Below are 16,825 nucleotides of genomic sequence, written 5' to 3'. Positions count from 1 at the left end.
TTCTAATAGAAACCACAAATGAGGCAAACAGTAGAATATTCTACTTTCAGGAATGTCATGGCTACGTTGATATGTAAATCTGGCACTTGAACAACAGAGTATTATTTCTGCTGATTTGGTAATCTTCAGAGGTACAGAGGAAAAGTGGGTGGGTCATGTGAAATTCATGAAATGCTTGAGGTGAACTCACTGTTGAAGTATTAGTCATGTTTTGTTTTGTGTGTGGTTTTTTCCTCCCAATTTATTTTATAGATAAGTATTCCTCTGTCCTTTTTGTTTTCCAAAAGTGTAGCTTATTTTCAATGATGCTACAAAATATTCTATCTCAAAAGTTTGGTTTTGTTCTAAAGGCATTTGAATAATATGCCTCCCCTCCTTTTGGCCTACACAGACAAATATGCCCCCGTTTGCATATAGCACAGTACCTACTAACTCTCTGCATTGGGTAGAAAGTTCAGAGCAAGTCTGAAGGAGCATTTTCAGAGTGAGCACATAACTAAGCCTCCAGCTTGTCGGCAGGAACAAAATAAATAAATAAAGCCCAAAAGTACTGAAACAGTTTGTTGACAGGGAAGGGAAAAAAGACCCAATCAGCATAAAAATAAGGAAGAGAAAATGAAGTTCAAGGAACCAAAACCTTCCATTTAAAAGGTTCCTTCACTTTTTCCTCTTCACCCAAGTACTAAAAGCTGCGTCTCAAACTCAATAGCAGCTGTTCATAATACTGTCCTAACTACCCTTTTCTACTTGAAATATCGCTGCCATTCTCAAGCCATACACATATCTTACCCAGTGGAAAAGAACAAGGTGTGTCCTTGTTCAAGGAAATAATAGGAAATTCATTTATTTAGCTAATAAGCACCTGTTTAACTAAACTAGTAGCTCTGTAATGTGGGGTTTATATGGGAAAGAAAAGAAGAATATATGATTTTGAACGGGGTAAATCTGATTACAATGGTGGAGCTTTGAGCATTTAAAGATCAGTAAGTAGAGGCTGAGTATCTGTTGGAACTGTGGTGGGGAGATAGGAGATTGCTGAAGAGAGAAGTAATCAGGTAGTTTCTTTTTTTTTTTTTTTTTAGCATTCTTTTTTTTTTTTTTAACTTTATTTGTTTATTTTTATGTGATGCTGAGAATCAAACCCAGTGCTTCACATGTGCTAGCCAAGCACTCTACCACTGAGCCACAACCCCAGCCTCCAGGTACTTTCTTTCACAATTCTCTGAGGGTTTAACTAATTTATTCTACTGACTCAGCCCTGAAGGTGTCTAAACTTATTGCAGCATGTTATAGGGCAAGTCAAAAAACTCAGCCTGCATTGATAGTGTCAGGGGAGAACAGATATTTCTGGAAGAGAGCCCAGAGGAGAAAGGGGAACTCAACTCAGGGCCAGTGGGGTCCTTGACATATGGGACAGAAGTGATGGAAAAGAATTTCAGCATGTGTCACTAGAGGCGCAGATTTATATATGAAAGCAGGAGTACACATTAGGGAGAATGTGGACCATTTTGAGAGTAAGAGACATACTTTGGGGGTTCCTGTCTCTTCTTTTAAGGAAACTTGGAGAGGGGTGGATATGGGAAGGTAGGTGAGAATGACTTCAGTCTGCTGATCTCAAGATGGTTTATGATGGTCTGCTCATTTTCAGAATCCTCAAGCTGATGTGGTCTCCATTGTCTGATCCAGTAGAAAATGTTGGAAAGTCCCCTTAGACAATAGGCTTCTTAAAATGTCACATCTCTTTTTACTTATTCTCTTTATTGATGGGCTAATAGTGCACAAGATAGATTTATAGATTTCCCAAAAATTTGGAAGCAAAAGACCTGGAAGAGAGATTGTCACTAGGGAGTGACAAACCTGGAAAAGGATGTTCAACTACTCAATTAACATTTTATTTCCTTGTTCTTATTTCCTTTTTTTTTTTTTAATTTCTCATATTCTACCTCAATTGCTTGAAGACTTTGTTTGTTTTGGTGCTGGGGATTGAACCCAGGACCTTGTGCATGTGAGGCAAGCACTCTACCAACTGAGCTATACCCCCAGCCCCAAAGAAGACTTTGTTTTAAAAAGCAACTTCCATCAAAACTCACTTCTGCATTGATAGTGTTGTTTCTAGCTTAAAATTTGATAAATCCAAAAAACCTTGCTGAACAGAAATCTGACAGGGCTTCTCTTCTGGATCTTGCTCCCCCAGCCTGCCCCAGTACTGTTGATTGAACCCAGGGTACTCTAAGATCTCCAGCTCTTTTCATTTTAAATCTTGAGACAGGGACTGCTAAGTTGACCAGGTTGGCCTTGAATTTGCAATCCTCCTGCCTCAGACCTCCAAGTTGCTGCCACCACCACCACTGTTCCTGGTGGGATCTTGCATTTTTAAGGAGTGAAAGACAGGAATCCTGGGCCATTCAGCAAGAAGTGTCCTTTTAGCACCTGGAAACTTAGCAGAGGAACCATCTTATACTTTATAAGTAGTCTTAACTACTCAATCTTTTTTTAATCTTCTCTACTTCTGAGGGGGAAAAAAAAAGTGCAAACTAAAATTTACTAGTGAGAGCCTATCAAACACACTTAAAAAGATATTTTCAAAGGGCCACAAACAATATTTACCAGAATGTGAGTTCAGTATTTCCGGCCCTAGTTAGATCCTCTCTATTGCTAGAGGAACATACCTTTGATTCCTTTTGGCATTACTTTGTAATGCAGTGGGTATTCTGATTTTTCTATTTGGTATAATATAATAGTCACATATCTTTGCTTATTCTTTTTATTCATTTACATATTTAGGTTAGGTATTTTCCCCCCACAAGAGATGGAGTCCAGGGCTTTGTACATGCTAAACACATGCTCTACCACTGAACTATATCCCCAACCCCAATAATTATTTTAAAGAATAGTTAATTCCTTTAATTTTAAAAGATTTTTCTTGCCTATACAGGAAGATTTCCATTCCAGGATATGTCTTTAAATTTTTTCTGCTTATACATAGACCTGTTCCCTAGCCCTATTTTCTTTTCTTTATTTATTTTTTTAATCTGAGTAAAATAAATATTCTGTTTCTATTCCTGTTCCAGGTTAGGTGCTAACCTCACATTTTCTGGAATCTTCAGCTGGAACTTTTTGGACAAAGTGGTCTATAGGGATTTTGTACCGGCAACTACATATTTTTGACACAAATACTAAGCTCTTGGTTTCTTTAGTTTTTTTCTTTAAGTTAGATATTTAGACAGCTACCTTGTTTCCCTAATAAAAGAGCATTATCAGAATTGAGTTTATTCAATTAGCTCTCCCTTCACAGGAGTCATTTTACAATGTACCAAAAGAATTTTAAAGTTCCAAGTGTTTAGGGCTACAACCTATCCTGACACTCCTGCTCCCCTCAGAATTACCAGATTACAAAGACAAAAGTAGCCGGCATGGTGGTGCTCGCCTGTAATCCCAGTGGCTCAGGAGGCTGAGGCAGAAGAATCAAGAGTTCAAAGCCAGCCTTAGCAACTTAGTGAGACCCTGTCTCTAAATCAAATATAGAAAAGGGCTGGGGATGTAGCTCAGTGGTTAAGCACCCCCTGGATTCAATCCCTGGTGTCAGCAACAACAACAATAACAGGAAAGAAAAGAAAAGGAAGGAAGGAAGGAAGGAAGGAAGGAAGGAAGGAAGGAAGGAAGGAAGGAAGGAAGGAGGGAGGGAGGGAGGGAGGGAGGGAGGGAGGGAGGGAGGGAGGGAAGGAAGGAAGGAAGGAAGGAAGGAAGGAAGGAAGGAAGGAAGGAAGGAAGGAAGGAAGGAAGGAGAAAGAATGAAAAATAAAACCACAAAAGTAACAAAACCCTCCTTCCACTGTTTACCAGGAGGAGAAACATATCACTGCACTTCATAGATTTACCTTACATTTAAGCTCTGGTTTCTAGGTTTTGGGGTTTTTTGGTTTGTTTTTTTGGTTTTGGTCCTGGGAGTTGAACCCAGGAGCACTTTACCACTGAACTACATCCCTGACCCTTTTTATTTTTTATTTTGAGACAGAGGTTCACTAAATTGCTGAGGCTGGTCTCAAAGCTGCCTCAGTCTCCCAGGTATTTGAGATTACAGGCATGTGCCACCATGCCTGGCCTTCTAGGTTTTTTTTCTAAAGTAGAAGAGAAAGTCATTGTGTTTCAATGCCATATTCCTTAAATAAGCTTCTTTGTTATATTTTGTGGTACTGGGGATGAAACCCAGGGCCTTCCGCATTCTAGATGTGCTCTACCTCTGAGCTTCAAGTCCTAATCTTCAGATAAGCTTCTTGAATGGTCCCGTTGCCAGTTCAAGATGACCTTGTGCTGGCTGACACGGACAAGGACTGTGCAAGAAATGTTGATCTTGCAGCGTCCGGCACTCAGTTTGGTTATCCTGGACTTTCTTATGGTCTCCTCTGCAACTTCACCTTTTGCCTTTTTTATGGCAGTTCTTGTGTTTAGTTCTGGGTTTTTGTTTTTGTTTTGGTAACAGGGATTGAATCCAGGGCGCTTAAACATTGAGCCACATCTCCAGCCCTTTACATTTTATTTAGAGACAGGGTCTCGCTACATTGCTGAGGCTGGCTTTGAACTTGTGATCCTCCCGCTTCAGCCCCCCAAGCTGCTGGGATGGCCAGTTGTTTTATTTTTAAAGAAAGCAGGTGCATAGTGGTGGGGGTATGTCCTTTCCCTGATCCTTAAAGGTTTTCTCCGGTTTGTTTTGTCATAGAAAACTTCAGGCTTTTGGGTGTGTTTCCCTTAAATAGTCTCCTTTCTTAGCATGGAATTTGTCAATCTGTTCTGTTCTTGCTACTGCAGAGGAGGCCCAAATGTGTGCTTGATACCTTGCTGACTTGTTACAACTTTCTTAAAACAAGATCACCCTCCTTTTCATGGTCACCATCCTCCCTGGCCCCTCCCTACCCATGCTGTAAGGTTCCCCAGGCAAGGTAGAATTATTGAGCTACCCTCTTCCAGCTTCCTGTCATACCACTGTGTTTCCCTTCCCCCCGCCACTTCCCCCCACCATCCCTTTTCTAGTTCTTATCTTCCTTGTTTGTACTTCTAAGTCAAGATGCAGTGCTTGCCAGCTCCCCAGCTCCTTTACTCTGTCATCCTCATTCAAGAGAAAACTATTTTTTCAGTTTTACCAGGTGCCTGCAGGGCAGCTTCGTCCCCAGACAGCCAAAGTGCTAAGGTGCCCAGCAAGACTGTTCTCTTGTTTCCACAGGTGCTATTGCTAAGCTGGGAGCAGGCAGTGCATCTTGGGGGAAGCTGGTGACAAAATTAGATCCTTTTTGGCATTCTTCAAGGGAACTGCCTCCTCAGTTTTTTCTCTTTAGCATTTCTAGTAGACAGGTGGTTCCTCCTCTTCCAGTAAATTCCTGGATATTTTTACCAACTATCCCATAAACAAAATGACAATGTTATTGGAAATGTCATATGACCAGGCAGATGAGTAATTGTCCCCATTAATCAGTTTGCCAAAGAAAACAGGTTGCCATCTAAGTTTGTTTGCAGAGATGTTAGCTATGTGATGGAAGAAAAACTCAAGCATCTGCTTTAGAGTACACTGTCAAGATTTAAATGATATGTATTTAGTGTTTTGGTATGTTTTAAAGTTAACCTTTCTCTATCCAAGACTGAGAGTTGACTTCAACGAATTATTACAGGCATCTCACTGTAATGCCGTGGGTAGTACCTATCACACTGGGACAGGGTAGAGAAAACAGAATACAAGAGAGATGCAAGCTTCACCAGATTTGTCAATATGTAAAGAAAAGTCATACTAGTGTCTAGCTTGATGGCACACACCTGTAATCCCAGCAATTTGGGAGGCTGAGGCATGAGGATTCCAAGTTCAAGACTAAACCCAGCAACTTAGCAAGGCTGGTTCTATGGAGCAGACACGCAAGAAGCCGGGCCTCCGAAGACGTCAAACATGAACAGATCGGTGGGTTGATCACTGAAAGAGCTCAGAACTGACACCCGAACTGGGCTGTGCACCCTGCACCCCGTGGGCCTGCAAACTGAACAATACCCGATTTTTCTGGTTGCTGGCAGATTAGTAACTTGCGGGGTTTTTTTGTTTTTTTGTTTGTTTGTTTGTTTTGTTTTTGAGGTTAAAAAAGTAGCAGCAGTTGGCATCTACTTGGTACTTCTTGTTTTGGAATATTTGATTACACTAGATTATGTTGTACTTGTAACATGTGATAGCATGGTATACAAAATTAAATATAGTGTAAAAGTCTGGCACATACTAAGAAGTACTCACAGTATCTGATAACTGAACAAAAACTCTGACATAAGACTCTTACCCTTGATGAGATGTTGGTGGTACTTGGGGACCATCGGTCAAGTGTCCTGGACTTGTTTTCCCTTCAGACTCTTTCTCATACATAAGCAACAAGTAACAAAGAACTGTTGGGATGTCCCCATAGATTCATAGATACAGCTACGTGGCTGCCTAATATATATTCTAGAAACTCTCTTAACCCCTCCCTCATCCCAAATTTTAATTTGATCTATTGTAATATCTCTGGGAAAGGACACAAACTTTAAAATGTTAGTAAGACATGGAATTTATTCTAGATAACATTTGATTATACTTCTTGCTTGTTCTTGCTCAGCTATGTTCATTTGGCAAGGTGAGTGACACCTGTAATGGATATATACAACTAGACTAAAATTCTCCATGCCTTCATTTCCCCATGCTATGTCTATTAACACATATATCAAGAATTGATGGAAAGAGGAAATGATAGACACTACTTAGATTCTTACCATTTATTCAATAGAGTTGAACAAACATTATTTAAGAAAGGTAATATAAAAATAAAAAAAGAAAGAAAAGAAAACCAACTCCATGTTCTCTGTAGAAACTTTGGTTAACCAGGTGGAATTTACCTTTTCATTTGCAAAAGTAAAAAAAGTAACTTTTTATTTCAAAAGTAGTATATGTTCATGGCAAAAGGTTAAAATAGTAAAGAAGGTTTTAAGGTAAAAAACCCTCTTCTGCCTCTCTGTGACACACTCTCTGGAGTTTTATTATTTTAGAAATGTTCTGTATACTTTAAGGAGTACAGGCATTTCCCTTTCTTTAACACAAATGGTATTATACTATCATGGTTTGGTTATGAGGTGTTCCCCCTGTGTTGATGCAGGAGGTGAAATGATTGGATTGTGAGAGCTGTAACCTAATCAGTCCACCCTAGTTTAATGGGCTGACTGGGTGGTAACTGTAGGCAGGTTGGGATTAGCCAATAAAGGTGGGTCACTGTGAACTGCCCTGGAAGGGAGCATCTTCCCTGTGGTCCCCCCTTTCCTCTCTTTCCTGGCTGCAGCTGCTATGACGTAAGCTGGCTTTTCCGCAATACCCTTCCACCAGGATGTTTTTCCTTACTTTGGGTCCAAAATAGTGAAACTGTAAGCTCCAAATAAACTTTTCCTCTTCTAAGTTGTTCTCGTCAGGTATTTTTGTCACAGCAATGAAAAGCTGACTAGCTTATATACTATATACACATTCTAATTTTTAAATTAACAATATATCTTGGATATTATTCTATAACATCATATAGAACACTCTTTCCTTCATTGATGTTTTTCTTTCTTTTCGAATTTACTTTTTCCCACTAGGCACAGTGGCATGTGCCTGTAGTCTCAGCTGCTTGGGAAGCTGAGGCAGGAAGATCACTTGAGCCTAGCAGGCCAGCCTGGGCAACACAGCAAGACCTTGTCTCAGAAAAACAAAACAGACAAACAAACAAAAAACCTTGGCAGAAATTACTTCTTATTTACTTTTTAGTTTTATGAAACAATGCAGAAATACACAACCTTGATTATACATCTTCATATTCTTGTGTAAATTTAGATAGATTCCTAAAAGAACTTCTAGGTTAAATATGTAGCATATCAACATACTTAAAATTTTTACAAATATTGCCAAGTTTTCCTCCAAAAGCATTAAGTATATATTCTTCCACCAATATTTGCACATTCCCTCACATGCTAGTCAATGTGCACCATAGCTTGGATTTGAAATATTCCCCAAAAGCCCATGTGTTGAAGGTTTGGTCCCCAGCTCCTTGCCCTATTAGGAGGTAGTGGAACCTTTAGGAGATGGGGTCTGGTATTAGGAAGTTAGGTCACTGGGGCATTCCTTTGAAGAGAATATTTGGACTGTAACCCCTTTCTCTCTCTTTGCTTCCCAGCTGCCATGAGAGAAACGGGCCTCCTCTGCCACATGCTCCCACAATGATGTGCTGTGCTGCCATAGGCCCAAAGCAATAGGCCAAGCAACTGTGAATTGAAACCTCTGAAATCATGAACCAAAATAAATCTTTTCTTCTTATAAGTTGATTTTTTGAGGTGTGTTTGTCACAATGATAGAAAGCTAACACAATGTGTTTTACTATTATGCTTTTAAAGCTTTGCCAATTTGTTAGGTTAAAAATAGTATCTAGCTGGGTGTAGTGGAGCATGCCCCAACAACTCAGAGGCTGAGGCAGGAGGATTGTAAGTTCCAGGCTAGCCTAAGCAACTTAGTGAGATCCTGTCTCAAAAAAAAAAAAAAAAAAAAAAAGATAATAAAAAGGACTAGGGATTTGACTCAGTGACAAAGCTCCCCTGAGTTCCATTCCTAGTAACAACAACAAAAAAGAAACTTGGTGATATTTTAGCTTGCATTTATTAAGTTAGCAATGAGATTGGGTATTATTTTGTGGTTGTGATATTTCTTTTTATCTGAACTATCAGTTCATATTCTTTCTGAAAGTTCCAACTATACTATAGGAATTAGAACTTATAAATCATAGGTGTTCCTCATTTTTGTTTCAGATTCTTGATTGTCTTTGACTTTGTTGATTGTATTTTTTATTCAGAACATTTCTTTTCTAAATAGTCATGTTTATTAATTTTTCCCTACGGAAGGATTGGGTTTTATATTATACTTAGACAAAGCCTTCTCCACACCAAGATTACATAAAAATTTATTATTTTATTCCAGTACTTTTATGATTTTATTTTTATATTTGTCTTAGTCCTATCTATGCTTTATTTTTGATATACAGAGAAAAATATGGATTTCCTTTCATTTTCTCTAAAAATTCCTCTAAAAATTTCATTTTCTCTAAAAAACTATTCCTTTATCCCTATACCATTTATTGATCCTTTTTCATAATGATTTGGAGGGCTCCTTTTATTATAAACTAACTTTGTTTGCATGTGAGTCCACTTATGTCCATCTACCTTCCTATTAACCTGCCCATTTTTTCACCGTAACTACTATTTTAATTAAAGCTGCTTTGGAATACATTTAAAAATCTAATTTCAATTAATTTCCTTTTCTCTCTCTCTCTCTCTCTTTTTTTTTTTTTTTTTGGTACCAGAGATTGAACCCAGGGATGCTTTACCACTGAGTCACATCCTTGGATTATATTATTTATATTTTATTTAGAGACAGGGTCTCCCGGAGTTGCTTAGGGCCTCACTAAGTTGCTGAGGCTGGGTTTGAACTAGCAATACTCTTGCCTCAGCCTCCCGAACCACTGGGATTATAGACATATGCCAACCAGCCCAGCTCTAATTTCCTTTTATCATTCCATTCTCATGTTTATATTTCCAGATGATCTGTACTCATCTTCTTATGTATAATTCAATCACATGCTTTGTATAGGCTTACAATGGCTGGTAAGAGAATTTATTTCCAATATGACAGTGTAAATAATTTTGTTAATAGTGAGATTTTTAGTCATATCTATTTTTTTCTGATTTGTTCATATGTATTACAAGTCCTTCTTATGCTTCCCCCAAATAAACTTTTGGCTGAAAACAACTTGACAATGTCCCAGAGTTTATTCAACCACCATACTGAACCCTCTAAAATGCATAAAAGCAGGCAATGCATATTGAAAATTGGAAAAACTATACCTGTGATAGATATGGATAAAGAAAGCTTATGTTCATCATCTCATCCCATAATCCCAGCAAGTGTAGGGTTCCCAAATCGGTTTTTGTTTACTATTTTTTCCTCCCACTCTAAGTATCTTTCGTCTATATGCATAGTTCTACATGCAATTTTTCAGCCTTTTGGAAAGGGAGGTTTACCAAAAAGCACTAAGGAAATGTTTGGAATCTTAGTGACTATCATCACTACAGCCAAATTCTAATTCTTATGTAGTTTATCATAGGTTACGTCTTCCCTTTACACAGCCATCGCACTTACTGAAGTCCACAGGAATTCTGAAAGCCTCTTGAAAACATCTGTGAGTCACAGGTAGGGATTCAGAAATGAAAAGGCAAAAAGTTCAGAAATTACAACCATAAGAAAACAACCAATGGCTTATTGGTAAGTTCTGTCCTTCCTCATTTTCTTCCCTGCCTCCACTCCCACCCAAGATGCAAAGCTAGAATTCCTCTCTATAGGACTTGCCAGAATTTCTCAGTCAGTTTCCTAACTCTCCATTCATCTTGATGCTGCAGGTGAGCACTCCTTTATTTCAATTCAGTTTAGGTGAGTGCTATTCATTTTAACCACTGCCCACAGAAAAGATGGAGAAAGAGGAACTGACAGACTCTTGACAGAATGGAATAAGATGTGGCTTTGATTGGTATATGACCATGAGCATTGTCACATAACCCATCAAAGATATAGCCAGTAGTCTTGTGAAGTCAGGGACTCTTTCCTGGATGACCTTCTGCCTGGATGCCACAGATAGGATTGCTGAATTGGGCTAGAGATTGGACTAACTGATCTTTGGGTTGGGATATATATGAGTTATGGAAAGTTGGTGGTGGCTGAGCTGAATCTGAAATTCAAATAGGAACAAAGGGAGAAGAAAAAATGGAACATCAGGTAAAGTATATGAGTATGATAAGACATGGAGATATGATATAGTACATTAGGAGCCACAAATAATTCACTACTACATTTTTTGGAGTATTATATGCCAGGAAATAAGTGGGAGGGATTAATGTCAAAGAAGTAGGGAGTGGCTGGATCCTAGGGGTCCTAGTATACCACGATCAAAAGTTTGGGGTTTTGCCTATAAATATTTGAAGGGTTTTTAAGCAGATGGATAATATAGTAAATGAGATAGCCCAATATTTAAATTTCATAATGAAGTACTTATCAGAAAGAATATGAAGGAAATTTTGGGACTGGGGTTAAGCTCAGTGGTAAAGCACTTGTCTAACACAGGTGAGGCACTGGGTTCACTCCTCAGCACTACATAAAAATAAATAAATAAATAAATAAAATAAGATTATTTCTAAAATCTTTAACAAAAAAGAATATGAGGCAATTTTGAAATTAGCCTACTTTATGAAAGCTGGTGAGATTTTTGTCATTTATGTACTAGAGGATCATCACATCTATCACAAGAATGACAAAAAGACATCTCCACCTAGCTTCTTATACTGGATTATCACATAGTTGGATTTATGTATCATAAAGATCATCTTGGAAGCATTGCAGGAAATTGTTTTAAGGGTACTGAAATTGGAAGTAATAAAATGTTAGTGTTACTGGATTATTTAGGTGAGTGATGACTTAACTTGAACTAGGGCAATAGGTAGAGATATTGGTTGAAGACAAAATCTGCAGATTTGCTTGAAGAGAGTGTGATATAAAGTGGCAGTAATAAAAATGCACTGCTCATAAAGGATCACAACTAACTAATTTCTATGCTCTGAAATTCATCACTGCTTCTTGTTGAGGTTACATTTCTTGAAGTCTAAGACAGGCCCAATTCTGGGTAATGAGGAACTACTCTGGTGGGCAACTTTAGCTCCAAGATGTTTAGCCTTGCAGAACTTTCTTAATACTGAAATATTACTGAAGTCTAAGACTCTTCATCCAAACTTCCTCTCTCCTTCCCTCCCTTCCTTCTATGATTCATAAGGGTAAGATGTGCATCATGGTCCAATGGCTCTCCTAGATGGCCCAGATTAATACTTAATAGTGCATAAGCTTTTGGATTTTGGAGAAACAATAACTTGAATGAGAATCTGGCTCCACCAATTCTAGGCATATGAGTTCAAGCAGTAATTTAACCTCTTAAAAGTGACACTCTTGGGCTGGGAGAATAGCTGAGTGGTAAATCGTTTGCCACATGGGTTTGATCCCCAGCAACACACACACACACACACACATACTCACACAGTATCAGTCTTCTCATTTTAACATTGTGATAATTGTTGTGAGGATTCCGTTAATCAGGTTTATAAAGTATCAAGTAAAGTATCTGGCACTTAGTAAGTGCTTGTTAAATGTTAGCCACTCTTATTATTTTTTAAAAACATTTTCAGTTGCAGATGGACATAATAACTTTATTTTCTTATGTGGTTTGAACCCAGTGTGTGCTAGACAGGCCCTCTACCATTGAGCCACAACTCCAGCCTAGCCACTCTTATTAGATCTGGGGAATGAAGGAGTGGAAGAAGTCGGGGATTATTCTTAAATGTCAGGCTACTTACAATATACAAAGTAATCACAAATAATCTACTCACCTTATTCTCTATTTGCTTATAGAAGATATTCTTTTAAATATGAAAGAGATTAAGAAATCTTCCTTTCCTTCCTGTTCTTGAGTATCATGACTTCTCCAGTTTTCATAGCCAATAAACTGTTAATTTATACATGAAAGTGGACATACAATATCCCAGACTCTGGAGTTTAGAGGATGAGCTTTTACCACATTATCCCACCTATACCTGTTCCTGGCAGGAGACAAAACATAAGAATATTCTGTCCTACGAAGGAAAGACCCATTTCTAGAGCTGTCACGTAAGAAGGGAAAAAAGTTACCCAGCCTTCTAAAGGACCCAAAAACTAAGTGGGGGAATTCTAAATTAAATACTTTTCATACATAGTATTTAGAACAGTTTAGCCATTACATGAGACAGCAGGCATGAAATGCACAATGGCAAATGATCATTCTTAAACACACTTGTATATTAAGATAGAAAAAAATTCAAACCATGGACTGGAATGTGGGGCTAAAACTAACAAAATGGAATGGAAAAGCAAAAGGTAAACCCCTGAACAAAATTTTCAGAGATTTATTGTATAAATCTGGGACAATGAACAGTGGTTTATGTGAAAAGTATTATGGGGGTTAGGTTAATCACCAGTTTTGCAAAAGCCAACAGTACTGAAAGCACCCAGAAAACCACTCCGAATGCAAGAACTCACACAAGAGATTTTAGTAAGCAGAGGAACAGAGCATCTGTCCTTACCGGCAAGAGAAAGAGTGCTAACAGAAGGAGAACTACCCTTCAGTAGTGGAAGCCCACGGGATAATTGGACCAATGACTAATGGGGAACTTAATGATCCAGATTAAAAAATAGTGTGTGGGGAGGGGGCAGAATCAGGCAAGAAATGGCTACAGCCTTGTTCCTTTCAAGTACAATTTTAGCTTGTAATAAAATGAGTGCAATCTTAGACTGCATAGTAGATGTAGAATAGATGGGAAACTTCAGCTTCCTCATCTGCAAAATTAGGACCTAGTTTAGATATTTGCAAATCCCAAAACAACTCAATATGATGCAATGACTTAAAATTTCTAAACCTGAATCCCTGCATTTTCTGAACATGACCATGGAAAATATATTTAGGTTTGATGAAAACAGATAATTCATTTCTCTGGTTAAATTTAGCACTTGAATGACTTCAGAAAAAATAAAGAAACTTTTTTGTATTGAAGTGACCCACAGATGCCCTTCCCCAAAAGAGGTGGTAATGGAACAACCTTGCTTACATCTATTTCACACCATGTCAAGCATCACACAAAACTTCTTTTCTTGAAGTGATAAACTTGAGTAACCAGTTTTTCCTGAAGTTTGCCCAATAAATACACTTATGATTAGCTGTACTGTCATTCTTCTATCTCGTCATAACCTTGGAGAGCCCATCCTAAGCTACCTGTTAACCTTGGTAATCAAAGATTGCAGAGGCAAACATCAAGGTCTACATGGGACAATGCTGAAAAGAAGGCGCTAGTACATAGACAGGGGCCCTGTGAGGCCGTGCTGTACGAGGACTGAGGGAGGGCATGGATCTGAGTTTTACCCACAGCATAATAAGTAGTCTGTGATGGTTTTGTGGGCAACCAGTGAGTTTCCCTACTCCATCAATGCTGTTACCATTCTCTTCTAGACCCCTAATTGGTATTGCCAGAAATTTTAAGCATTTGTATTGAAAAAGGCAATAAAAGAGATCAAACTTTTGGGAAAGCAAAGCTTCAATAAAAACAGAACTCCAGTGGGGCCTAGTGGGACACACCTGTAATCCCAGAAGTTTGGGAGGCTGAGACACGAGGATTGCAAATTCAAGGACAGCCTCAGCAACTTATCAAAACCCTTAATAACTTAGTGAGACCCCGTCTCAAAATAAAAAATAAAAAGGTCTGGGAATGTGACTCAGTTTTAAGTAAAGCACCTCTGAGTTCAATCCCAGTACCAAAGAACCAAAAACCAGAATTCCAAATATTTCATCCAGGATCTCTTTGTCTATCTAAAAGAGATTTGGAGAGTGGATCAGAAGGTCAGACTCTCCTTGTGCTGCAACTAACCAGGTGTATGCCCTTGGGCAAATCACTCAGCAATCCTGGGCCCCTGTGTCCCCACTTGTAAAATGAGAAGGAACTACACCTGGCCACTTCTAAGAGCATAGGAGCCTGTGTGGATTGCCCTGATTTGAGGAGGATGCTTGATTTAGGAATAGGTGATGTAAAGAGCAGGAAAGGAATTTGGCACAGGTGAGGTGGTGATCTCTGAAATCAGTCTGAAGGAGGACTCGAGAACCTTGAGAGGACAAATCAATAGAATAATAAGCAAGAACTGAAATCACAGGCCTCCCAGTTCCTCTCTCAGCAAACACCTTTTAGGTGTCGGCTGTGTTGTTCTATGCCTCACTTTCTTATTTATTTCTGTGATGCAAAAGAGATTACAGACAGAGCTGGGGACACTGGCCAATGTATCATGATTCCTTTACTATGAAAAAAAAGGAAGGAGGTAGCAGAAAATAGCAGAAAAGCCAGGAGAGGGTTTCTGCTGCAAATTGTCCACAACTGTCTGTCCTGTTCTTTCTCCAGATCGGAATGACAAGGGAGCCAGGCAGCTACGGAATCCATGACTTCATAGGGACTTTCATTCCTCAGCACCACAGCCCCACCACTTTGAGCAAGAAGATAAAGAGCTTTAACAAAGAGGGGTAAGTCTAGGAGATGCTAAATTAGTTGAGCTTTCGGAGATTTTTGAGGATCCAGTTGTTTTTATTTTCAGAGGCAAGGCCCTCCTTTTGTGTGTGTGTGTTGATGATCAAACCCAAGGCCTCATGCATACTAGGCAAGTGCTCTACCACTTAGCTACATCCCTAGCTTGCCCTAGTTTTCCCTCTTTTTTTTTTATTGTGGCAAATTATACATAATATTTATCATTTTGGCATTTTTAAAAAAATATTTTTTAGTTGTCAATGGATCTTTTATTTTTATTTATTTATATGTGGTGCTGAGAATCGAACCTAGTGCCTCACACATACTAGACTAGTGCTCTACCACCAAGCCACAACCCTAGCCCTTCATTTTGGCATTTTTAAGAGTGCAATTCAGTGGAAGAGCCTGTTTTGATGATTTAAGTTCTATCCCTATGCTAATGTACTCTCTGCCAGGAAAGTTCCTAACCTGCAGGGTCAAACTTAGGGTCCTATCCAGTTAAGCCGAGTTTGACTCCTGTAATATGGAAACACCCACGATCCCACAAATAGGACAAGAGATTATTCTGTGGTCATTCTGCCTTGTTACTGGTGAGATCTCATTTGCTGCAGTATTCCTTTCATTTCATCTCTGGCGTGGCCCTGACCACTTGTCTTGACCTATGACTTATTTTTTGTTACCCTGCATTTTTATTCTGTGCTGAATCCCAACTTAATACAGCTATTAATAATTTATTTTCCTTGAGATCTGACTGAATTGCTCATTCAGTGCATTCAGTGGTCCTTGCATAGGTTTCTTTTTTGGTTGAATGTGATTGCCACCTTCATTCTCTACCTGAGTTCCAATCCCATGTCCCTGAGTGCCTACTACTCATTTCCTTGGGAATGTGCCAGTCATGGTTCTGCAATTCAGGTTGCAACATATCTAAAAAGAACCTTCATTTTTTGCAACAAACCAGCTGCTTGTGTAACATCTCAGGTCCCAACAATAGTCCATTAAGTCATTTAAAAAGAGTGTCATGTCCACTATTTCTCTGATTCAATTTCCTGTCATTGGTTGAGGCCAGACCTAGACTTATCTTCATCAATCAAAATCACATTCTCTTCAAAATCATGAAATTCCTCCCTATTCCTGTCTTCTTGCTCTTATCAGGTTGTCAAAATTTCCCCTAATTTGATAGCATACTAAAGGTACTTGGCAGCAGGTGGTTAAGTTGTAATGGAAAGTTTAATGGGCTTGAAATTAAAATTACTTCCAAATCCCTGCAGAATGACCTTGGGTAATTAATTGACTCCTGGAGCCTTGGATCTTCATTTGCAAAATGAGGCTAATGATACCTGTGTCATAGGGACTTTTATGAGGATTTAATGAGATAATATGTATGGAGATAATTTAGCATTGTGTTCAGAGCTTACATTTGAGTTGACTCACTTGCCTGAAGTCCAGGTTTTTCCACTTATTATGTGCCCTGGAGCAAGTTCCTTAATCTCTCTGGGCTTCATCGTTTTCATCTGTAAATGGAGGAACTAACAGGCATAGATCAGAGATCTGCAGTGAGTGAAGATAAAATTACATAGATACATGTGTGTATGTATAGGCATGTATATATGTGTGTGTGTGTATA

General features: G+C 38.8%; 1 protein-coding gene across 1 annotated transcript in view; it reads right to left on the bottom strand.

Moving 5' to 3' along the window:
* Nucleotides 1-16,825, bottom strand: part of CREBL2 (cAMP responsive element binding protein like 2) — a gene marked incomplete at its 5' end in the record, with an annotated part of 62,291 nt that overhangs the window by 29,359 nt on the left and 16,107 nt on the right. The gene's annotated exons all lie outside the window — the stretch shown is intronic.

The sequence above is a fragment of the Sciurus vulgaris genome (genome assembly GCF_902686455.1).
Source record: "Sciurus vulgaris genome assembly, chromosome: 5".
Lineage (NCBI taxonomy): Eukaryota > Metazoa > Chordata > Mammalia > Rodentia > Sciuridae > Sciurus > Sciurus vulgaris.
This window is presented reverse-complemented; position numbering and strand designations above follow the sequence as displayed.